Source organism: Sinohyriopsis cumingii, chromosome 15, assembly GCF_028554795.1.
Source record: "Sinohyriopsis cumingii isolate HCF-2022 chromosome 15, ASM2855479v2, whole genome shotgun sequence".
In the NCBI taxonomy this organism is placed as follows: Eukaryota; Metazoa; Mollusca; class Bivalvia; order Unionida; family Unionidae; genus Sinohyriopsis; species Sinohyriopsis cumingii.
Genome location: NC_142975.1, coordinates 134,832,869 through 134,855,998, shown reverse-complemented (window position 1 = coordinate 134,855,998; position 23,130 = coordinate 134,832,869). Strand labels below are relative to the sequence as shown.

The 23,130-nt window shown below is 34.7% G+C and overlaps 1 protein-coding gene and 1 long non-coding RNA gene across 2 annotated transcripts in view; one reads left to right on the top strand and one right to left on the bottom strand.

Annotated features, from left to right (window-relative positions):
- The window catches only part of LOC149782828 (uncharacterized), a 48,007-nt gene extending 31,385 nt beyond the window's left edge, over window positions 1–16,622 (bottom strand). The window contains exon 1 of the mRNA XM_089934353.1: window positions 16,025–16,622. The gene's annotated coding sequence lies outside the window, so the exon portion shown is untranslated. The remainder of the gene's footprint in view (window positions 1–16,024) is intronic.
- LOC149782829 (uncharacterized) lies at window positions 3,762–13,745 on the top strand. Its single transcript, XR_016414469.1, has 2 exons — window positions 3,762–3,991; window positions 8,380–13,745. It is a non-coding gene; the product is annotated as an uncharacterized LOC149782829 (long non-coding RNA).
- Window positions 16,623–23,130: the final 6,508 nt, after the last annotated feature.

Here is a 23,130-nt window from a genome sequence, read left to right as displayed (position 1 = left end):
GTACGATCATCTAGGTGGAAAATCCATCTTCTTTGGAAAAAAGCAAGTGTTAGAGTGTATCCTACTGTATGTTATCTTTTTTCTTCCCTATATTGAATATGCGAATTGATCTTTGTCCAAAAATAAACTAATATCCAGTATTGCAGAAGAATACAATAGAAGTTATATACAATTAAGCCTATTTTAGTATGTATTAATTGGTCACCTGTTGCTTTCTTTTCTTGCGAATTGAACATTATACTTATAGAAGCATTAATAGTAAAGTGCATATTTACAAAGACATAAAAAGGTGCTAATAATAGAAAATGACTTCATAGAGTCTGACTACTGGACTAGACTGTGCTTAGAAAAGTCAAAATGTTGGGAATAAAACAAGGCGGTATTCTCGGAACATTGTCCAGCAAGAAACCCAAGCTCGAACCTCAAATTAGACACATTGTATTTAGAGTTTCGGCATGTCATTGAAATTCTTGCAAGTCGGAGAACCCCAGTTAGGAAAATCCTGAAGAGTCTAAGATTCTAACTTTATGTTCATTTGAGTAACCTTATTTTAAACGCTTGGAACTTTGATTTTAAACTTGATATTCTATCTAAAATAATTGACAAGACTCGGTACGGTAAAAAATATGAAATGCACACACAATGTGGAACAGATGAGGAAAGTTTTCCGCATCAAATTTTTTAATGTCTGAAGTGTGAACACCCATTTCATTTGGTCATGGTAGTTTAGGGTTCATCTCTGAAACAAAGTGTCATGGGATCTAATCCAGTCTATGCAAAGTTTTCTTTTCCCCACGGGTGTGTGCTGGTATCCGAAATATTTCATAAAGTCAGTTTTCTTTGAGATTTGCCATTTCTTTATTACAACTATGCCCTGGAAACACTTAGAATTCAGGTTTCCGGAACTTCACCCGCTGGGCCCCCTTTGGAGGTTGCTTCTCGCCAACCTGTTTACGCCTCTCTGTCTCTGCTGTCCCCCTTCCCCCAACTTCCATATGTGGGTAATTAGTAATTACCTGATACAGTTTAATGTTACATATCTAATGGCGAAACGCGGGTTAGGACGATTCGGGAATATACAGCTGTTTTAAATAACGTAACTAACGTGTCACAACTCTAGTTTAAAATGAAAGAAATAGTTGGGTGTATAGAAAATGTACCTTCTTTTAACAGTCTGGTGTAAACTCAATCTGATTAAAATCGAACACTATTTACAAGCACATCTGTCAGATACCGTTAAAGGTTCGTGTTCCGGAGACCTTCGTAATTTTCGAGCCACATATTTAATAACCAATCAGATAAAGCATTTCAGCTGTAGGTGGCCAAGGTATCTTAGGAAGCGTCATGTATTTGAAAGCTGTCATTTGATTGGTGAATCACAAAGTCAAAAAAATAACCTCAAATTGATGTCGGACATCTCAGAGTTGTACTATCAGTAATATACAAGAATAATATTCAATAATAATCATATCTTAGAAATAGTATAACAAGTAGGTTTACTTTTTTCTTTCCATGCGGAATTTTCAACACAGCAAGAAGAAGATATATGGATGTGATTAAACATTCAATACATTTGGAAACGTAAGATAACGAGTATTCTGAAAGCTACATTGATAGGTTGCGCTCCTTTCTATCTGTTCGAAATTATGTGAACATTTAAAATCTTCAATATACAACAAATGCGTTCGCTTAAAAGACTATATAACTTCAAATCTGACATATGATATATGATTTGCTTTCAATGCATGTGTCCCCCTTTCTGCCCCACCCCCACCCTTTATTTGAATAAATAACTTCTGGCTTTCAAAGTCATTGTTTAAAGCTCTTCGATGACCTGAAATTTGAAGGAAAAAATTCCTACCCCCCCCCACCAGTCCGTCCGCCTTTCATTCCCGAAAATCAAATGACCCGTCCATGACAACTCAAGACTATATTATTACACGTTTATATTTCAATTTATTTGCTTGGATATGTGACAAAGCTTGCCAAGTAGCTTCCGGTTGGTTGGTGGTTGTTCCCGGGGTTATTTCGGGTTCTTCCTCCACCATGTACACTGGCCGCCATGTACGCATATAATGTGCTAAAAGTGGTGTCAAACCCACAACAGCAACAACAAGAACGCATTCCTGAGAATTAGGTTTCTGGGACGGGATGTCAGACTAATTGGTATCAACATGCAAGGTCTCGAAACTGTTGGGTAGTTGTAAATACCCAATGTCTCAGATGACATAGTGAGCATCAGCCATAGTACTTGTCAACTGTATCATATTGCATAAAGTCTGCCAACAAGAACGTTTTGCAATTTGTTCGAGAATTTGGACATGTATTTTGAGTACCGTTTTCATGCAGGTATCAAAAGCATTACGATACAGGATTTCAGTAAATAAAATGTGATAACCACATATAAAAATAGCGCGACATCATATTTCTTTTTGGAAAACACTTAACCTAGATAAATGGATTGATATTACTGTACTTAGATTGTTATGATTTTACTAAATCCCATTTCTATCTCCTCTTGCCTACCTTAATATAATCAAGATACAACTTTTCCTTATAATTCAACGCTATCTGCCATGTTATCACGATGAATGTGAGGAGGAAAATAACAAAGGAGAATGAAACATGAAAAAAGTAATTATATCCGTTATATTACCTGAAAGAAAATAATTCTGAGGGTTAAAAAAGATAATTCCAGCTTCTATACAATCCCGCGAAAAATGTAATATATATATATATATATATATATATATATATATATATATATATATATATATATATATATATATATATAACATGCAGGACGATCACAATTCTTATACCGATGTGAACCACTACAGCAGGATCAAAGATCTAATACCGATGCGAACCACTACAGGCCAGTCTATGGAGGGGGATTACCGCCATAATTCTATGCATGTATTTTCTAATCTTCCTTGATGCATTATTGTAAATGGCTGCTTGCGAGTGCTCCTTTCATAATTCTATCAATGTATATTGTATTCTTCGTTGATGCAGATTGTACGTGGCAGTTCGCAAGTGCTATTTTACTTCTGCATTATTGTCAATGGCTGCTTGCAACTGCTACATTCATACTTCTAGTCATTAATTTTCTATTCTTCATTGATGCAAGCTGTAAATTGCTGCTTGAAAGTGCCTAGATCTGCTTTCCTTCTGCGTCATTGTATCTTGCATTTTGCCAACTACTGAACTGATTCTGTAGTTTGTCGTATGGCAAATGCTATGTCAGTTGTTACAAGTTTTAACATTCTATTTATAAATTTGCTATGTCACAAGTTACACAAATTGCACCTTCCAAAATCATGCCTATAATGTAGCATCAAGCACGTTGCAAATTAGAATCAAGAAAGTTAGAATAAAATAATGCCTCATTATGACGACAGATGGCGCTGCGACACGTCGATTTCTTACAATACGACTACTCCCCTGACCCTAGCAACAAGAGATTATACCACTTTAGGGCATGTTTCGGGGTCTTATTTAAAATATCGTTCGAATTAAATTACAGCAGCTGATGTCTCAGAGTATTAACATTTGGAAGAGAGGTAGTAGTAGCATGCAAGTAGTACAAAATAAATTAAATGTATCAAATTGTATAAAATTAGATGTATTTACAAAACGTTATATTTCCGCTAACCCTTCCCATCTCATTTTATTTGAACATTTTGTCTGTTTAATTTACCGCTGTCGCACGGTGGCAGAATAGGGCAGCCGCTTACTGGCAAGATTTAAGGCCCTGATTTGTTTATATATTCTCATTCACAATGTTATCAGTTTAGAGCATATTTATTATTTTAGAGTGCAGTGCAAATTCTGTTTTTTTTTTGTAGCAGTAAAGACCTCACAAGGTTTGAGCAAATTGCAGATAATAGCACCTAGAGGCCATACTTTCATTTCTTTATTCACGAGAGAGAGAGAGAGAGAAAGCACTTTACAGAGATGAGGATTCTGTTTATTCTCTCATCCCTATGTAAGTAAATTTTACTGTTAATCTGCAGCTTACAGTGGCAGTTTAATTATATATATATATATATATATATATATATATATATATATATATATATATATATATATATATATATATATATATATATATATATATATATATTTATATATATTTATATATATATATATATAAAGAAGTAAGGTAAATAGTCAAATTATACAGAATTCTTATATATGTATGGCATGGATGATTATGCAATAGCCAGCAAGTATTGTCACTAGTTGTCTGTGACAAGTATGTCATATCTCCAATTTCATTTTAAATCTCCAATTCCAATACAAGACCAAGAGGCAAATGACTTGAAACAAGGACATCACATACAAAGCATATATGCTACAAATATATGAACTTATTTCATTATATAAAAAAAAGAAATTCTAAGAGTATGAAATATATTTTCTATATGTAAATATAAAGAACACTTCCATACAATTATGAAATACTTTATTTTGACAGATATCAAACTGGGAACTACATTTTTTTATTATTAAAACTGTATTCATCCATATATGAAGCGATATGTATAGTACAGATAAGATGACTGATTGTATGGTACCTCACTGATAAAACATCAGACTCCTTTGGTAACAATTCTAAAAATATAATATATTGAATATGAATAACATTGCAACCGCTACCAGTAACCATTTCAATTTGTTTGTATTACTACTGCTATAGTACAGTACTAAAAGTGCTTGATACATTTGGATATGAAATTAATGTAGTAGTTAAAAAGATTAATTCAAATTTTTACATGTATCTTCTACAGATGTGATTGTTTTCTGTTAGAAGAATAAGACACCCCCCACATAATTTTCTAAAAAACTTGTAAAGTTTTTAAGGCTAGTCACAGCTCAGGCTGTTGTAGTATCCACCAATGCCACCACCCCACATAAACATCTTCATTTGTCTGTGATTTTATCATTATTTTATCCTGTTTAAAATAGAAATTATTATTGTTATGACACAAAAATATCAGCACAATACAACTATGTTATAAAGCAAAATAATTAAATAAAAACAATATACAGTCCTATGTTTAACTTTTCATAGGAAATATAAGAGACAAAAGTTTAATTTAAACTGGCATTCATAAAAACAATATTGTTAGATGAATTAGTCTGAAACAAAAATGATCATACAGGTAGGCAATTATAATGAACAAATACCTGGATTGTCTTGTTACATTGTTCTTATAGATTTAAATTCCAGTCCCTTTTGTTTTTCACTTTCACATGAATAAAACATGAATGAAGACAAGCTTTTCACACAATCTGGCTTTTGGATTAGACATACACTCATCATTGCAAATTCTGAGGAATTAAAACTGTAAATTCTGGATTGGCCAAGACACATTACCTTTTGTGTACCACATACATTTGTAAATTATAACTCAAGAACAGTAAGGTTATATTCCCTAGTGTCTGTTTCAAGAATTAATCCAAAAAAGAACTTTCCATTACTAGATCTGTATTCAATATATACACTGTAGAAAAATGCTCACTTTTTGATGAATTTATTTTGTGGGCAATAAAAACAAGTTGTTTGCACTTGCTATGAGCAAAAAAGCATGAAAAGGATTATATTTTATTTGCTAATTTGTTATTTCTGATACTTTGACCGCCAAAAAAATATTATATTTATGAACCTGAGATGAAATGTTAAATTTGGCCTCTTATCCCTAATGTATGTGCCTTAGAACAATGGATAAGATAAGATAAATTCCATAATTTAAATGTCTTAATTACTCAGCACACACACACAGAGAGAGAGAGAGAGAGAGAGAGAGAGAGAGAGAGAAATTCATAAGTAAGTTAGTTTCTTCATAGAATAATATAAACTACTCACCAATTTCTGACTTCATTTGTAAGATATCTGAGCAGAACGTAACAGCTACTTTATAAGCTTGCAAGTCATTTTAATGTGAGTTATAGGCCCCCAAGTACTATTTCTCAGGGAAGACACAAGAGTGGGTTTTAGAAATTAAACCAGTTTGTTACTTTGTGAAAAATGGGGTCATTATGAGAAAATGGAGACATCTGATGTACCTGCTGGTGATGAGTGGTCAGTGAGCAATCAAATAGTTGTTCCTAAGTCATATAGACAGGAAATGCATAGTCTAGCCCACAAAACTCCTTAAGCTGTTCATTTTGGTGTCAATAGGACTTATCACAAGATCCTGAATCATTTTTATTTGCCGAAAATTAAAAGTGATGTTTATAAGTACCATAGATCTTGTCACACTTGTCAAATGGTAGGAAATCCCAATCAGAAGAGATATAAGGCACATCTGCAACCTATTCCTGCATTTGACCATTTGACAAGCCATTTAACAGAAAAATGGTAGACTGTCAGTTCTTTACCTAATACCAAGTCAAGCAACTAATACGTGTAGACCATAATGTGTGCGTCCTCAAGATTTCCATAGTCTATTCCTTTGAGGAATATTAAAGCAAAAACTGTTCTAAAAGGTTAGGCAATGTTTTAACACTTGTTTGTCACACCAAATCTGTCCCGCAAATTTTATGTTTGATTATTTCCAACAACTTATGCATGAATTAGACATCCAACAGTTTAATTTTCTATCTGTCACCCTGAAAGTAATGGGGCTAGCTCAAGACTGTCTGAAAACACTCTCACCTACCCACGATACATGTATACCATTATATTGAATCAAACCTTAAAAAGGACAGTGATCAGTAAAATCCTGCATTGTATAATTATCGAGTAAGATCAGGAGTTATTTTCCCCATGTTGGTATTTATCACCAAATGAAAGACCCCATGACTACCCTAAAAAGACAAAAGACTGTCCCAAAACACCCTCAACTACCCAGGATACATGTAGGCAATTAAATAGAATAAAACCAAATAAAAAGACAGTGATCTGTAAAATTCTACCCTGTATGATTATCGAGTAAGATCAGTAGAGTTTATTCTTTTGTTGATACTTGCTGAAGACTGTCCCAAAACACACTCATCAACCCAGGATACATGTATACAATTACAATGACTTAATGAAATATGCAGTTTAGGCGCATTCTCTCTCTCTCTCTCTCTCTCTCTCTCTCTCTCTCTCTTTCTTTGATCATAGATAATTCACTAAACTACTTTCATATTGCAAAGAGCAGCACAATTAACAAGTCTGAGTCATGCGTCACTACATTCATATTTCAAAAATTCTTTAAAGCTTTATTTAAAATCTTTAATGTGACAAAGGGCAGCTAAATAATTAGAACCCAAGGGCGTTATATGTTACGTATATCTAATTTAATTCATATTTATTTTAATTTAATTGTTTGTAAGTTTTAAATATTGTATTCTATTATATGCTATTATAATGTAAATTTATTCACTAGAGATGATATTTTTCCAGAAAATTGGTTGACCAGAATCATTCTTTTCATAAACTCCAGGTGTTGGCCCGGATGCTGACCTTGATTCAAAACTAGCAAACAAAGTTCGACTTTATTTTAAAATGATTGGTTGTTTCCAAGGTCATGATGCAAACAACTTTTTTGTTTTTTATTTTAGAGAAAATTATTGGTCTAATCAAGGCCATATTCTGTGTACGTGATATAAACATGATCACGTGATCCCCCTTCTGATTTCGCAGCTTGGGGGAATTTCGAAACTGCGTCTTATATTACAATATAACCTTTGTTTTAGAGAGAGACATAGATCTCAGTTTGGGGCTTTTTACACTGATGTCAAGTTAGTTTGTTGTAGCCAGATCTTGAGCTCTAATTTTCTTCAGATCAGTTGGATTTCAAAAGGATTAATTCTTTATTCTCTGGAAATATTTTGAGGAGTACTCACACAGAATTTTGGAAAGACATTGCTTACAAATTTAATTTGGATTTCCAACACCGGAGTGCCATTATTTGTATTTCTACAAGGGACTGTAGATAAACACAGTACTGACTACAGCATACGTCATCGTCACCTATCTTGGATTTTCCATCAGGATTCGAACTTGAAATTATTAGAACATTTGTTACTAGGACTTTTGCAAAAGAATTCTTTTATTATTCTTAGGATCATGTTTAGATTTTATTCTTGAAACCGTAAGTTCTTCTCCTTTTTTTATTTTTAAAGAATATTTTCCAGGAAAATAAATTACTTGTTAAATTTTAAAAACTTGTTGTTGTCACTCTGTCTGTGTTACTGTTTATTTGAGCCTAAACACGTAACATAGAAATTGGGAGCTCGTCCGGGATTTTTGTATTTTTGGCTAAAATATTTCAGAAAACATTGGGTTTTTTATTTTTAATTTCCCGTGTTTTTGAAATCTTTAGTGATATCGACAAGCCTTTTATAAAATGGCATCAAATGTGGAAATCTTTCTTTCAGATCCTACCCAGGAACAATTAGATCTTTTCAACAAGGATGATTTGATGCAACTTGCCAGAAAATACTATCTTTCTGAAGTAAAGGCTTCCTTAACGAAATAGGAAATAAGAAATATTTTGGTTCAGTATTTGATAGAAATGAATGTTTTGGATAAAAGTGCTTTGGTTTCAGCCAGTACGTCTGTATCAGACTCTGACACAAAAATGAAGGAATTATAATTAAAATACAAGATGGAATTGGATTTGAGGAAGCTGGGGCTTCAGAAAGATAAAGAAGAAAAACAAATGCTAATGCAGTTGCAATTGGAAAAAGAAAAAGAACAAATGAAATTGGAGAAAGAGAAAGAACAAATGCAATTACATGCAGAAGAAAAAGAAAAAGAAAGACAAATGCAATAAAAACAAATGCAGTTAGATAAGGAAGAAAAAGAAAGACAAATGCAAGAAAAACAAATGCAGTTAGATAAGGAAGAAAGATAGAGAAAGACAAATGCAGTTACAAAAAGAACAAATACAAATGCAAAGAGAGAAGAAAGAAAGGGAATATAAATGTAGAATGAAAGAAATGGAACTGGCAAGTGAAAAGCATTTATACTTCAAATCCAAATTTAAGTTTTGATCTTGCAAAGAACATTAGATCAGTGCCTACTTTCAGAGAAAAAGTAGACAAATATTTTCCTTATTTTGAAAAAGTGGATGAAAATTTGAAGTGGCCAAGGTAGCACTGGACTCAGTTGTTACAATGTGTACTCGCTGGTAAAGCTAGTGATATTTACCGTTCACTGTCAGTTCAACAAAGTGGTGGCTATGATACGGTCAAAGAATGCATCTTAAGGGGTTAGGAGTTAGTCCCTGAAGCTTATCGGCAAAAATTCAGAAACTATAGAAAAGAAGCTGTACGGACTCATGTCGAATTTGCTAGAGAAAAAGAGCAGTTATATGATAGATGGTGCTTAGCCAAGAAAGCTGAACAAGATTATGAAAGTCTTAAACAAATTATATTACTTGAATAGTTCAAAAACTGTACATAGTGACATTAAGTCTTATCTTGATGCGCATCAGATTGAAACCTTGGAAAATGCTTCTCGTGCTGTTGATGAGTATTCTTTAACTCATCAAATTTCTTTTGTAAATAAGACTTCTACTCAACAGTTATTTGGCAGAAAAGCATTTCAGCCTAATACAAGCCCTTCTAAAACATAAACTGGCACAACTTCTAATAATCAAACTTCGGATAAGCTTGATTCAAGATCCTTGTCTCTTCCTACGTGTACCTATTGCAAGAAAAAATGACACGTTATTTATAATTGCTACAAATTTAAAAATAGTCTTCAGGATCAAGACAGACCTATTACAAATGCTCTTATTTCTAAGAGGTCAAGGTCACGGTCATGTATTGAAAGCAATACATTTGTTGGGTCTAACAACCCCATTCTGATTTGATTATGGAGAACTATGGACCATTCATATCAAAGGGTTATATATCACTCTTGGGGGATTCGGCCAATCCTATCCCTATTAAAATTTTAAGGGACACAGGAGCTTCTCAGAGTCTTTTATTGTCGGGTACTTTGCCTTTTTCTGAGAAGTCTTCTTCTAATGAGAGTGTTCTTATTCAGGGAGTAGAGTGCGGCTTTGTTACTGTTCCTCTCCATTGTGTAAATGTGTCATCAGACTTAGTTTCAGGACCCGTGACAGTCGGAATGGTCTCTGTTTTACCCGTTGAGGGCATTCATTTATTACCATACAACAACCTAGCTGGAGACAAGGTTGTGGCTAATCCATTTGTAACTGACAAGCCTTGCTTGGATCAGAAAGTCGATCCAATTGAAAAAGAATTCCCTGATGTATTTACAGCTTGTACAGTTACCAGAGCTATGGCAAAGACAGCTCTTGAGAATGATGTTGATAAGGAAAGTATTCCTTTAGCTCACACATGTACTGGTAAGGCTTTTGATGAGGTCACTTTCACTCCTTGTTTGGATCAATCAGAAGGTAATGATCACAGTGATCCTCTTTTAACGACTCATTCTCTTTATTCTAATCAGGGTGATAAACGACAATCCATTGTCGTCGAACATGGAAAAGATCCTGAGATCTCCTGTTTGTTTCTGAAGGCCATTGTGAAACTGAAGCTACTAAAGTTCCTGTCTGTTATTTCATTACAAATGGAATTTTTATGAGAAAATGGAGACTTCCCGAGATACCTGCTGGTGATGAGTGGTCAATGAACTATCAAATTGTAGTTCCAAAACCTTACAGACAGGAAATACTTAGTATGGCCCATAAAACTCCTCTGGCGGGTCATTTAGGGATCAATAAAACTTATCACAAGATCTTAACTCACTTCTATTGGCCATAACTCAAAAGTGATGTTAGTAAATACTGTAGATCTTGTTATACCTGTCATATGGTAGGAAAACCAAATCAGAAAATTCCCAAGGCTCATCTACAACATATTCCAGCCTTTGATGAACCATTCAGTATAATTATGGTAGATTGTGTTGGTCCCTTACCTAAGACCAAGTCAGGTAACCAATACATGTTGACCATTATGTGTGCGTCAACAAGGTTTCCAGAGGCAATTCCCTTGAGGAATATAAAATCTGAAATAATAGTAAAAGCTTTGATAAAGTCTTTTACACAATTTGGCCCTTCTATCTCTATCCAATTGGGTCATGGGGCAGATTTTAGGTCTGAAACTTTCCAGCCTATTGTGCATGAATCTGGCATTCGGCAATTCAAGTCAGAAGTACATTTATGGTTTGAAATAACTAAAATGAAGAGAACTTTTGAGTTTTGTAATAGTGGAGTTCTGTCTCTCTTGCTCATTCTTCAATTTTTTCTTCAGATTGGATGTTACGGCTTTTACAAGGTTAAGAAGAAATGTAATGAGTTAAGTTATGAAATTAGTGCTCCTGGGATCTAAATAAATTATAGAAGTACCATTATATTGAAAGAGCTAGCCAGGTTAAATATTCAATTAATTTAGTTATACTTGTCCCACTCAGTGAAGATTTAAGTGAAGGAATATCATCAGATTCTACTGACATTGGAGTGACAAATCTTCGGAATTCATAAATTATGAAAGACCTAGACCACAAACTTTCACATTTGCAAAAGCAATAAAGAAATGAACTCAAACAGTTATTATTTGAATATGAGCACTTATTTCCATATGTTCCTACAAGGACAAACAAAATTTTCCATGACGTTGAAATTGTAAATTCTAAACCTCTCAAACAACACCCGCACAGGATGAACCCTCTCAAACAGGAATACTTGAAAAAGGAAATTGCAGGAGAATGATTTTATAGAACCCAGTAAAAGTGACGAGTTCACCATGCATACTTGTTCCAAAACCAGATAAAACTTTCCGTATTTGTACTGATTATATGAAGGTAAATAGTGTGACAAAAACAGATTATTTCCCATTATCAAGAATCGATGACTGTATTGATAAGATTGGGAATGCCAAGTATGTCACCAAATTTGACCTTCTGAAGGGATTTTGGCAGATTCCACTAACGGAAAGAGCAAAGGAAATTTCGGCATTGGTGACTCCAGATGGACTTTACCAATATAAAGTAATGCTGCTTGGGATGAAAGGTCGGCAAGTACATTTCAACGCCTCGTGAATATGATTGACTCTGGTCTAGACAATTGTGATGCTTATATTGATGATGTCATCATCTACAACGACACTTGAAAAGAACATTTAGCAATAATTCGGAAATTCTTTGCCAGACTCACATATGCATGTTTGACAATTAATTTATCTAAAAGTGAATTCTGCCCTGCTAGTGCAACTTTTCTAGAACATATTGTGGGACATGGACAAGTTAAACCTATAGATGCTAAGGTCAAGGCTATCTCTAAATTTCCCGTGTCTGTTAATAAAAAGCAACTGATGCGATTTTTTGGTATGTCCGGATACTATTGAAAATTTTGTTCCAATTTTTCTAACATTGCTGAACCCCTGACAAGTTTATTGAGTAAGAAAAACAAGTTCCTTTGGACTGAAAAATATCAAGAGTCTTTTGACAAGATGAAAGCCATACTTAAAAGTGCGCCAGTTCTTAAAGCTTCAAATTTCAGCCAATCTTTTAAACTGTCTGTTGATGGAAGTTATTTTGGGGTTGGAGCAGTTTTGATTCAAGAAGATGAAAGTGGTATTGATCATCCAGTGTGCTATTTTTCCAAGAAATTAAATAAGCACCAAAGGAATTATTCAACAATCGAGAAGGAATGTTTGGCTTTGATATTGGCATTACAACATTTTGAGGTTTACCTTTGTTCAGCTCCTTCCTCGATCGTTGTATTTAGTGACCACAACCCCTTACTTTCATCGGCAAGATGAAAAATAAAAATCAAAGACTACTAAGGCGGAGTTTGTTGTTACAGGAATATAATCTTGACATCAGGCACATCAAGGGAAAATATAATTTAATAGGAGATGCACTTTTCCGTGTATAGAAATGTATTATTTCATATACACTGTTTGTAATTCATAAAAGTAGTATTTATGTTTTTCTTAAAACTCGTGTATTAATCTATGGTAAAAAGAAAGCTTTATCATCTTTCTTTTTTATGGGGGAAGGTGTTATGTATATCTGATTTAATTCATATTTATTTTAATTTAATTGTTTGTCGGTTTAAATTTTGTATTATATTATATGCTATTATGATGTAAATTTATTCACTAGAGATGATATTTTTCCAGAAAATTGGTTGACCTGAATCATTATTTTCATAAACACCAGGTGTTGGCCTGGATACTGACCTTGATTCAAAACTAGCAAACAAAGTTCGACTTTATTTTAAAATGATTGGTTGTTTCCAAGGTCATGATGGGCCTACATGGTTTAAGATGTAAACAACTTTTTTATTTTTTTTATTTTAGAGAAAATTATTGGTCTAATCAAGGCCATATTCTGTGTACGTGATATAACGATCACGTGATCCCCCTTCTGATATCACAACTTGGGGGAATTCCGAAACTGCGTCTTATATTACAATATAACCTTTGTTTTCGAGAGAGACAGAGATCTCAGTTTGGGGCTTTTTACACTGGTGTCAAGTTAGTTTGTTGTAGCCAGATCTTGAGCTATAATTTTCTTCAGATCATTTAGATTTCAAAAGGATTAATTCTTTATTCTCTGGAAATACTTTGAGGAGTGCTCACACAGAATTTTGGAAAGACATTGCTTACAAATTTAATTTGGATTTTGAACACCGGAGTGCCATTATTTGTATTTCAAGCCTAAACACGTAACACATATTTATATTTTTAAAATTCTTGAACCAAGTTTTTAATTTAATTGGTTTGATAATGTTAAGAATTACAATAAATAAAAGTAAAATCTACTGTAACGTCTTTTGTCTCTGAGTATTTCCACTTTTAGAGACAAAAATTTTAAAGGATGCAAACCAGTTTTAAATCTGTGGGTCTTTTTTGGTTGTTTTTTTATAAATACGTTCAAAGCTTGCGAATCTGTACATTAACAATGCAGATTAAGTATTGGAAAGCAACTGAACACTAAATCTAATCTTTCTAATCGCAAGTAAACATTTTTATCATGATACGATCATGATTTTCCACAGTTTGATTATTTCGGTTTTTGCGGCAAAATATGTTCCAAAATGAAGATCGTGATAAGAATAAGAACACCTTTAAGGAATGCTTACTTTTTTAATGTCATTTTACCTATAATCCTTTTTTATGTGCTACTGATGTTACTCTGAAATATTTTATTTTCACGGGAGCTTATGTACAAGAGTATCGCATGAAAAGGGGGGCCCCGAGTGGCCGAATGGTCTAAAGCGCTCTCCGTTACGGATCACTGCCATCTGACCTCTGCCTGCGTGGGTTCGAGTCTCAGATTCGGCTAATGTGGGTATGTGAGAAAGTTTGCCAGTAGCTTCTCGTGGGTTGGTGGTTCCTTTGGGGTTTTCCCGGGTTCTTCCTCCACCATTAATACTGGCCGTCATGTATAGCCTATCGTGTGCTGAAAAATGGCGTTAAACCCTACAACAACAACAAATCACATGAAAAGATGGATATATGTGAGGTGCGTCAAAATGGGTGACGTACAATACAATCTTTACAACCAGGGTTCGTCTGATGAAAGCTCGTTAATAAGAGTACGAGGGAATATATCATTGTCATTTCTGATCCTTACCATAACAACTAATGTTTCCAAAGTAATGAAATATATCACTAAGAAGTAGATTTCTTAAAGGGTGAAGGCAAATACTTAAGTGCGTCAAAACTGGGGCTGAAAAAGATGGACCACCCTGCTGTATTGTATGCATTTTTGTTTTCGTAAGGTGCTATAAATCACTTAGATCTTCGAGAAAGCATACGGTTTTAGATACGATTAAAACTTTGTTACTAACGTACACCTTAAAAAGAGGGACTGAAAGAGTTATCGACACAAAATGAATGTCGTAAAACTCCGTGGGGAGCATTCATTATTTCTGGTAAAGGAAAAACTTGAGAAATTTAGAGCGCCGTCTGTTGTTATAACGCCATGCTAATCTCTAGTATGCCATTATGACAACACGAGTTGGACAACAAAGACGATACTGATAAAACTTAGTATTTACGTTGTTGCAAGGCCAAATCTGTATGAAAACAGCAGTTGGAATGATGTAATTGTAAAGTTTATAAACAGAATATACAAAACTTGTAATAACTGACATAGTGCTTGTTATACGACAAAATACAGAATCAATTCAGTAGTTGGCAAATCGCAAGATACAAGACGCAGAAGGAAAGTAGATCGAAAAACTTGCAAGCAACCATTTACAGTTTGGATCAATGCAAAATAGAAAATTCATAACTAGAATTTTGAATGTAGCACTTGCAAGCAGTCATTTACAATAATGCAGAAGGAAAGTAGCAATTGCAAACTGCCACGTCCAATTTGCTTCAATGAAAATACAATATACATTGATAGAACTATGAAAGTAGCACTTGCAAGCAGCCATTTACAATAATGCATCAAGAAAGATTAGGAAATACACGCATATAATTATGGCGGTAATCCCCCTCCATACCAGTCAGTTCTAATACCGATGTGCACAACTACAGGCCGATCACGATTCTTATACCGAGGTGAACCACAACATAGTGATGCAAATTCTAATACCGTTGTGAACCATTACAGGCCGATCACATTTCTTATACCGATGTGAACAACAAAATACTGCTGAAACTCTAATACCATTGTGAACCACTACAGGAGGATCAAAATTCTAATACCGATGCGAACCACTCCATGTCGATTAAAATCATATAACAAGATTTGAAGTTTGTATTTTAAACGACGTGGGGGATTTGCACGACATTACGAACACAAACGTACAGCATAAAATAGCAAGACCATGTTATCCCGCCTTTCCTCTAAATAAGCCCTGGGATATTTATATCTGTCTACCTTTAAACCATTTTCAGATTTTTCTTTTGCAAATAAATATCACAATTATTATGGTTCCGTGTTGTTGGACTATAAGCTGCAGTGTTTGTAACAAAAACATGAATGTTTAAGAAATGCAAACAATAACTAGTCCATCCTCTACCTTTATTTTGATATGTGTCAAGAGAGAGAGAGAGAGAGAGAGAGAGAGAGAAATAAACGTACCAGAAGGAAAAACGTCTGTAGAGCAGCATTTTCAACACTTCAAAACTCATATCCACAAGAGAAAATGACATCGAACAGAGTATATTCTGCCTTCACACGTGACCCCAGATAGTCGCAAGGAATGCACAAGGAATCCTGTGCAAGGCATTTCGGTAATTGATGTCAACGACACTTTGTGTCGTCTGCCTCCATACTTGCTCCAAGTTTTGTGGCTAGAAGTGTCACCATTACTACGAGCATAATGTTACCCACAACTGAAATTGAGAGGAATAGATGAATATAATTCGGTTTACCCACTCTTTTATAATATCCACATTTATTTCCCGTTTCACTTTCATATGGAATGATCTTTGTGTTTCGAACGCTTAGCTCTGTATCCAGTCCTGTTGTCAGGGTGGAATTTTCGTTCGTCATATCGATTTCTGATAGAAATAAATTCTCATCTTTGCTTCCGATTCCTGAATCTACAGAATTGTCGCTAGAGCTGCACCTTTTGCTTTCTTCCACGGAGTGATGGCATTTTTGTACAGGTTCAAAATTACCATTGTCATCTACACATCCTTATACATAATGGCGACCAGGTTCCGTGTGTCCCTGCAACAAATCATCAGTCCTTCGTGTCATTTTTATCACCTGAGATTGAATGTGAGCCAGATCCTGTGGCGATATAAATCATTACTTTCACAAATGTTATCGAGATTTTAAGAGCACGTATACATACCTGCTAAGTCGAGCAAAGAGCATTATATTTGTAATAATAAAAATAATGGAAATTAAATTATTCTACTTACGCAGAGAATTATGAGTTGCATCTGTTTGTAAGTAATGTTTCTTAATTTCAGGCAAACCTCTTAATTTTCTATACGGAAGATATATAATGTACCATGATCAAGTTATTGAAAATATCATATGCACGAGTCAGCAGCTTTCCATCTAAAGTACGAGGTTTGCTCTGGATCATGCAAATTTCCAGACCTTAACATACTCAAGTTGATTTGCTCACTGGAATCCTATTGTGCGACCCTGCCGTCAACGTAACTAGCTGTTTGATCAAATAAATCTAGTTTATCACTTTTTTCTTCGATCCATATTAGTCAAGAATATTCATTGTACAAGCTGATTTTCAAAACGTCAGCAGATAACAAGCCTGCTGAGAGCAGACATTAAGGAAATTAAAAATAATGGTTAATTGGTTAATACGTTGTACTTATGCGAACTGTTTTAAATTTTAATAATCTTTTGAAACGTTTTGCTAAGACCTAATGGTTATGGAACTTCGATGTGAATTCAGGTAAATTAAACTATATATTTTGGTAACTTAAGGTACAGTTCCGTTATAGATAAGATTGAATTGTGTCTTCTTGGATGACCACCAATATCTCCATTTCCATGACTTGTTTATAACGTTATGTTTGTTAAAATCTATGTGTAGTTCATAATATTTTTTAAAGAGGCAGCTTATGTGTACAATACCACATTTAATTCAGGAAGCTCCTCGCGAAAGAATAAATTAATTATGCTTGGTAAACGGGCACCTTGAAGGAGATTAATTAGTGTTTTCTTTTGATTCAGTACTTAGTATAATGTAGATTTTTGGGAAATGATAAAGTCGATGATATTAGTGTTTTGCGATACGTGGATTCCATGCAGCAATTTAACATAATCATTTGAGTGGAACACATGGTAACCTTGACGTGGTTAATATGCAAGTACTTGCATTTGATTCCATTTAAGTATATGTCAATTAGGACCGATTAAAAAAAAACACTTCCCGCTTTATCACGTGACCTTTAAAAAAATCGAAACTGACATAAAAGAAACCAAAAGTGTATTTCACATCAAAAAGGTACATTTCTGCCCGGGTACATGCGTTAACTAAAAGTATAAACCGTTATATCTTTATCACCTAACTTAACTGATTACAGTTATTAGAATTCACCGATAATTGGTTGCTGTCCGTGAATTCGGGATGTTCAATGCACTAGATTCATACAGACTAATCGATACGAGCTTTTCGATGAAAAGACAAGATTCTACATGCCAGGTTTCCAGTCTGTGAGTTACTCGTGAGTGCATGAATGTAAATGCACCTGTGTAATGGAAGATGATCTTCGACTCTCAGATAAAGGCACTTTAGGTGCATCTATACACATTGAATTAAGATTAGCGTACTTCATGAAGATGGGGAAAAAGAAAAAAAAAAAAACATTGTCATGACCGCAACCACCTCATCCCCATAGATAAGACTTCCACGGTGGCTTCACGGGACGAGGACAGAGGTGTTATATAATGTAACCAACAATAATGTTTGACTCAAAGTATTGAGATACTTTTGACAGATTTATTTTCTTCGTTTAGGTACGATATCGCCAGTTTCAAAGAATAACTGTGTCAGGTTTTTTATATTTGAAAAGTCTAGCTATAGTTTCTGTTATTATGTAAGAATATGATTTGGTGTTCATAGTGCCATGGTGTCTTTTTCACTGTTTTAGATATGCAGAAATATTTACTTTTACACATCGGGAGTCATGCATGAGTTATTTTCAAACAGACTTATTTATAAGCCGTGTGAACCACTATACATTATCGTCTACCAGTGATAATAGTTTCTTATGTCAATGCTCCATATAGAAACACAAGTAAATATGATGCTACCTTAATCTGCTGCATATTTAGTGTTTAGTCTTTGACATGCGATTGTAGCATTGGGTTGCCCTAAATGTTGGCTTGTGTCGCTTACACGTGGTTTTGGCTGGATTCTTGTCCCTATGGATGATATATTTAATAGCTATATGATTCCGATGTATTAACACTTTTCTTGTATATGTGCTGTTGCATGTTTTGCATAGTCTTGTTATTTAAAATCTATATGCATGTAAATGGTAACTTAAGGATGTATTGGCCAGCCATAATTTGTGGCTGTGTTGCTCTCTTTCTCTCTCTCTCTCTCTCTCTCTCTCTGTGTGTGTGTGTGTGTGTGTGATATTTGGATTTTTAACGTAACTTTAACAATTGTTTCAGTGCCCCCGCCCCCTTTAGTGTGGTCCTTTGTTTACTGTCTGCATGCGATAATTACGAACGTCCTATGGGTATAATAACTAAAGTTTCCTGCCAAACTTCAAAAGTTCGGATGCAATGAAGACATTCATTAATTAAAATCAGCAAGTAAGGATAATAAAACAGTAATTGGGCCAAGTTTTTGGAACTATTTTGCTATTGTTACCATATATACGTGACCTCCGAGTAGGTCGGCTTAGGGATAACATCCAAAATTGGAAAGTAAATCGCCCGATAGCAGAGAAGCTTACCTAGCGGCGATGATGCAGACTGGTTTCGTGCATACAGAAATAGAGATGTAGTGTCTCTATAATCAAACTACAGGAAGTGAAACATGAGTTTTTTTTCCTCAGAATTATTTATTTTCTGTTGTCAAAAAATCCTACTCGCTTCCTCTGGAATGTATCAAACGCCCAGACTGCATATAATTCGATAACATTATCAAAAATTTGATGTATATATAATGGCGAATGCGGAACTACGCTAGATTTCACACATACACAGTACGGGTATAACGATACCAATTGCGCGGGTCCCTTGGTGGACATATTTCATGTGTATGTATGTATGTATGTATGTACAGGGCCGGCGCTACCATACAGGCAAACTAGGCAGCCGCCTAGGGCGCTGATTTCAGGGGGCGCATTTTTAATTTTTTTTTTATTGGTTATAAATTTGGAAATTTATATTTTCGGGGGGGGGGGGGGCGCCAGAATCTAACCCTGTCTAGGGCGCCAGATAGTCTGGCCGGGTCTGGCGCCGGCCCTGTGTATGTATGTATGTATGTGTTATTTCTTCATTAATGTGCCAGTCTATATATTATTTTGCCCACCCCCATCCCCTTCCGCAGATGCCCATGAACGCAAGCTGAGTTAGGATGTTTTAGACGTATGTAACCGATGCAACCATGAGAGTCTTATGACTGACCTATTTTGCAAAATGTAAATACCAGTTACTCACCGTTAGCTGAGTTACTTTAGATTTAGTCCCAATTTGATGCACGTATAATATTTTGAACACATTTATCTGCATCTGATCATTTACACGAATGAAAAGGGTTGATATCTTGAAACTAATATAAAGTATTGTCCATTTACTACGAAGTTAACGTATTGACATTTCGGAGAATATTGCTAGTCCACAAACCTAATTACAAATTGGGTCATTCCATCTGGCTGGAGTTGAAAGAACACAAGCTGAAAAGGATGTTGATTATCAAATTATAAAACAAAGCATTTATTTCGTGATTTCAGATACTTCCAAACGATAATTGTCAGCCGTGCCATTTGTAATCTATCCTTATAAAGTATAATGACAATTGAATGCATTTTTTTTATTATAAATTTTTTTTTTTTTTTGCGTTACTGATTATATACTACCTTGAATAAGGTAGCGAATTGGTACACAGCTCAGATGTGTATATGGGCCAGAATGGGGCCCCGAGTGGCCGAGTGGTCTAAAGTGCTCTCCGTTACGGATCACTGCGGGTATATGAGAAAGCTTGCCAGTAGCTTCTCGTGGGTCGGTGATTCTTTCCGGAGTTTTCCCGGCCGTCATGTATAGCCTATCGTGTGCTGAAAAATGGCGTTAAACCCTACAACAACAACAATGGGCCAGAACAGACCGCAATTCGAAAGTTCCGTGTCTATAGTAAAAGACTAATGTACACGCTTTAATCAAAGACACAGTTAGCGGATCGTAAGTTGTCTACCCCTGACATCCATGAGCATAGCTTTCTTGTGCTTGTGATAACCCAACATACACATAGCAAGTTCATTTACTTTAAGGTACTGATTCTTGGGGGGGGGGGCGTTTTCTTTTGAGCTGAGATTGTTTATTTTCTATTATCTCAAGATAATTATTTTCGAATAATATATTAGATATAATACAGTGTTATTTAACTATAAATCAAAGCAAGATATTTTTGTCCATCTTTGGCTGACAGATTTAAAAATAAAGTGTCATTCCCTTCCCCAGAACATTAAATTGTTGGTCCCTAATATAATTGCGATTTACCGCGTTACATATCACGTATGTTCATAAATAGCGCGGTAAAAAAATATGTTATGATACCCAGCTCTAACAATTATTGCAAATTTTGGAACCTCTTTTTATCGATGTAGTCCAGCCGTTAATCGCATTGGCACATATTGGATTAAAAATATATGTAAGTCCACCCTTTTTGCCTTAAAAAATATATAAGAAAAAGAAAATCTCCGTTTTCTCTTTTAGATATGAGGAAATATTTCACTAAGTTTAAATATTTTATGTTGTCACTCGTGGCTTTGACACTCGTGACAATACAATGCGTTCCACTTCACTCGTGAAATATGTCCTTATATCTACTAAAAAAAGTAGATATCATCTTTGTATCAGATATGCATGCCAAATATGACCGTGATCTCAATCATTTTGGCCATTAAAAAAAGAAGTTGGTGTGAACTCACTCTCTCTCTCTCTCTCTCTCTCTCTCTCTCTCTCTCACACACACACACACACACACACACTCACACAGACTGGGAGAATAAAATCGTTATGTAACGAAATGTATCGTGAGCTGTATTAATTGCAAAAACTAAAGTTTGTATTATCAAAATAAGTAGGATATACTTTATTGATTGAAAAGAAAGTTTGTTCTTCTTGTGTATGAAAAATCGATACCAAATATGATATTACGTTTGCTCTTTCTCTGTCTCTCTCTATCTCTTGGATGAGGATGGCCGTTCGAATTTTCAATAGACAGGGCTGCAGCTTTAAGATTCAACTATCCTTCTATCGACCGCTACACTTCTGTTCGTAGCTAATGTTGACTTGTATTTCCATTCTACTTCGGACTAAAGGGGCAGTGATTATTTCCTGTTAAGAGACTATGAAACTGATAATCATACTGCACATATATTTGACCCACAACCCCTCCCTGATACTGTTCTACAGAATGTCATGGATATCATAAAGTATACAATTATTCTCTCTCTCTTTTATTTCTCTCACAAAAATATGCCGATCTTTAAAGTGACAATGAAACCCGGAATCTCAAATCATTGATCAATATAAATGTTGTTTGACATTTTTGTGTTTAGCAACCTAACAATACTTTAACAGTTATATCGTGTAGAGATACGTAAATATAAATTCTAAAAATGTAAAAATGCAAGACTACACACACAAAAAAACCAAAATAAATTCAGGTAGATAATGTTACGACTCTATGGTCTTCAACTAATTAACAGAAAAAAGCGAAAGCCAACAAGGTTTGTAAAATTCAAGAACAGAATATACCGTAAAAATTTTAAATTAGCTTAACATATTGCGAATTAAATCCCAAATAGTCCCAAAAGTTCAGAGTAATGCAAATGAGTTCGGGTGGTGTTCCGATGTAAGTCCAATCTATTTTGCTGATGTACCAACAGACTTGAATAATGTTGATGTGCTATCAGTCTTGATGTACGATAATGATATAATCCAAAACGTCTTTAAATGAATTCACAGTACTTCTGAAATAGTTACGTAGTCCAACGGTTTATGAGCACCTTGCAATTCCAATGAATAATTGGAAAAATCGGGGGAAAAATCCTCTCAAATTATAATTTGAGCAGAACTAAATTACCGTTTAAAATAGGAATGATAACTATTATTCACTACCTTATGTAAAAAGCTATGAACAATTTCAGAACCAGGTCAAACGTTCATTTCCAGACCATTTCAACTTCTCAACAAGGTCAGGTCCTTTAACAGCCAACCAATCAGAAATCATGTGAGCCAGAATGTCCTATGTGGAAACTAATGACATAACTAAAATCTTATCAAATTTGTCAACACGAGTGCTTCTACACCTTCCAAGGTTAAAAGACCACATAAACTTGTTTGCTCAAACGAAATTACCTCATCCAAAAGTACAAAACCCATAATGGACAAAATTACTATTTAATATGTTGTCTACAAAAAGACCCTTGCAATCTAAAATCGTAGAAATTAACACACAGTATGGGTATACATAATAGTACTTGGCACTGCCCATCTTAACATAAACTGTACTTAATATCAGTTCC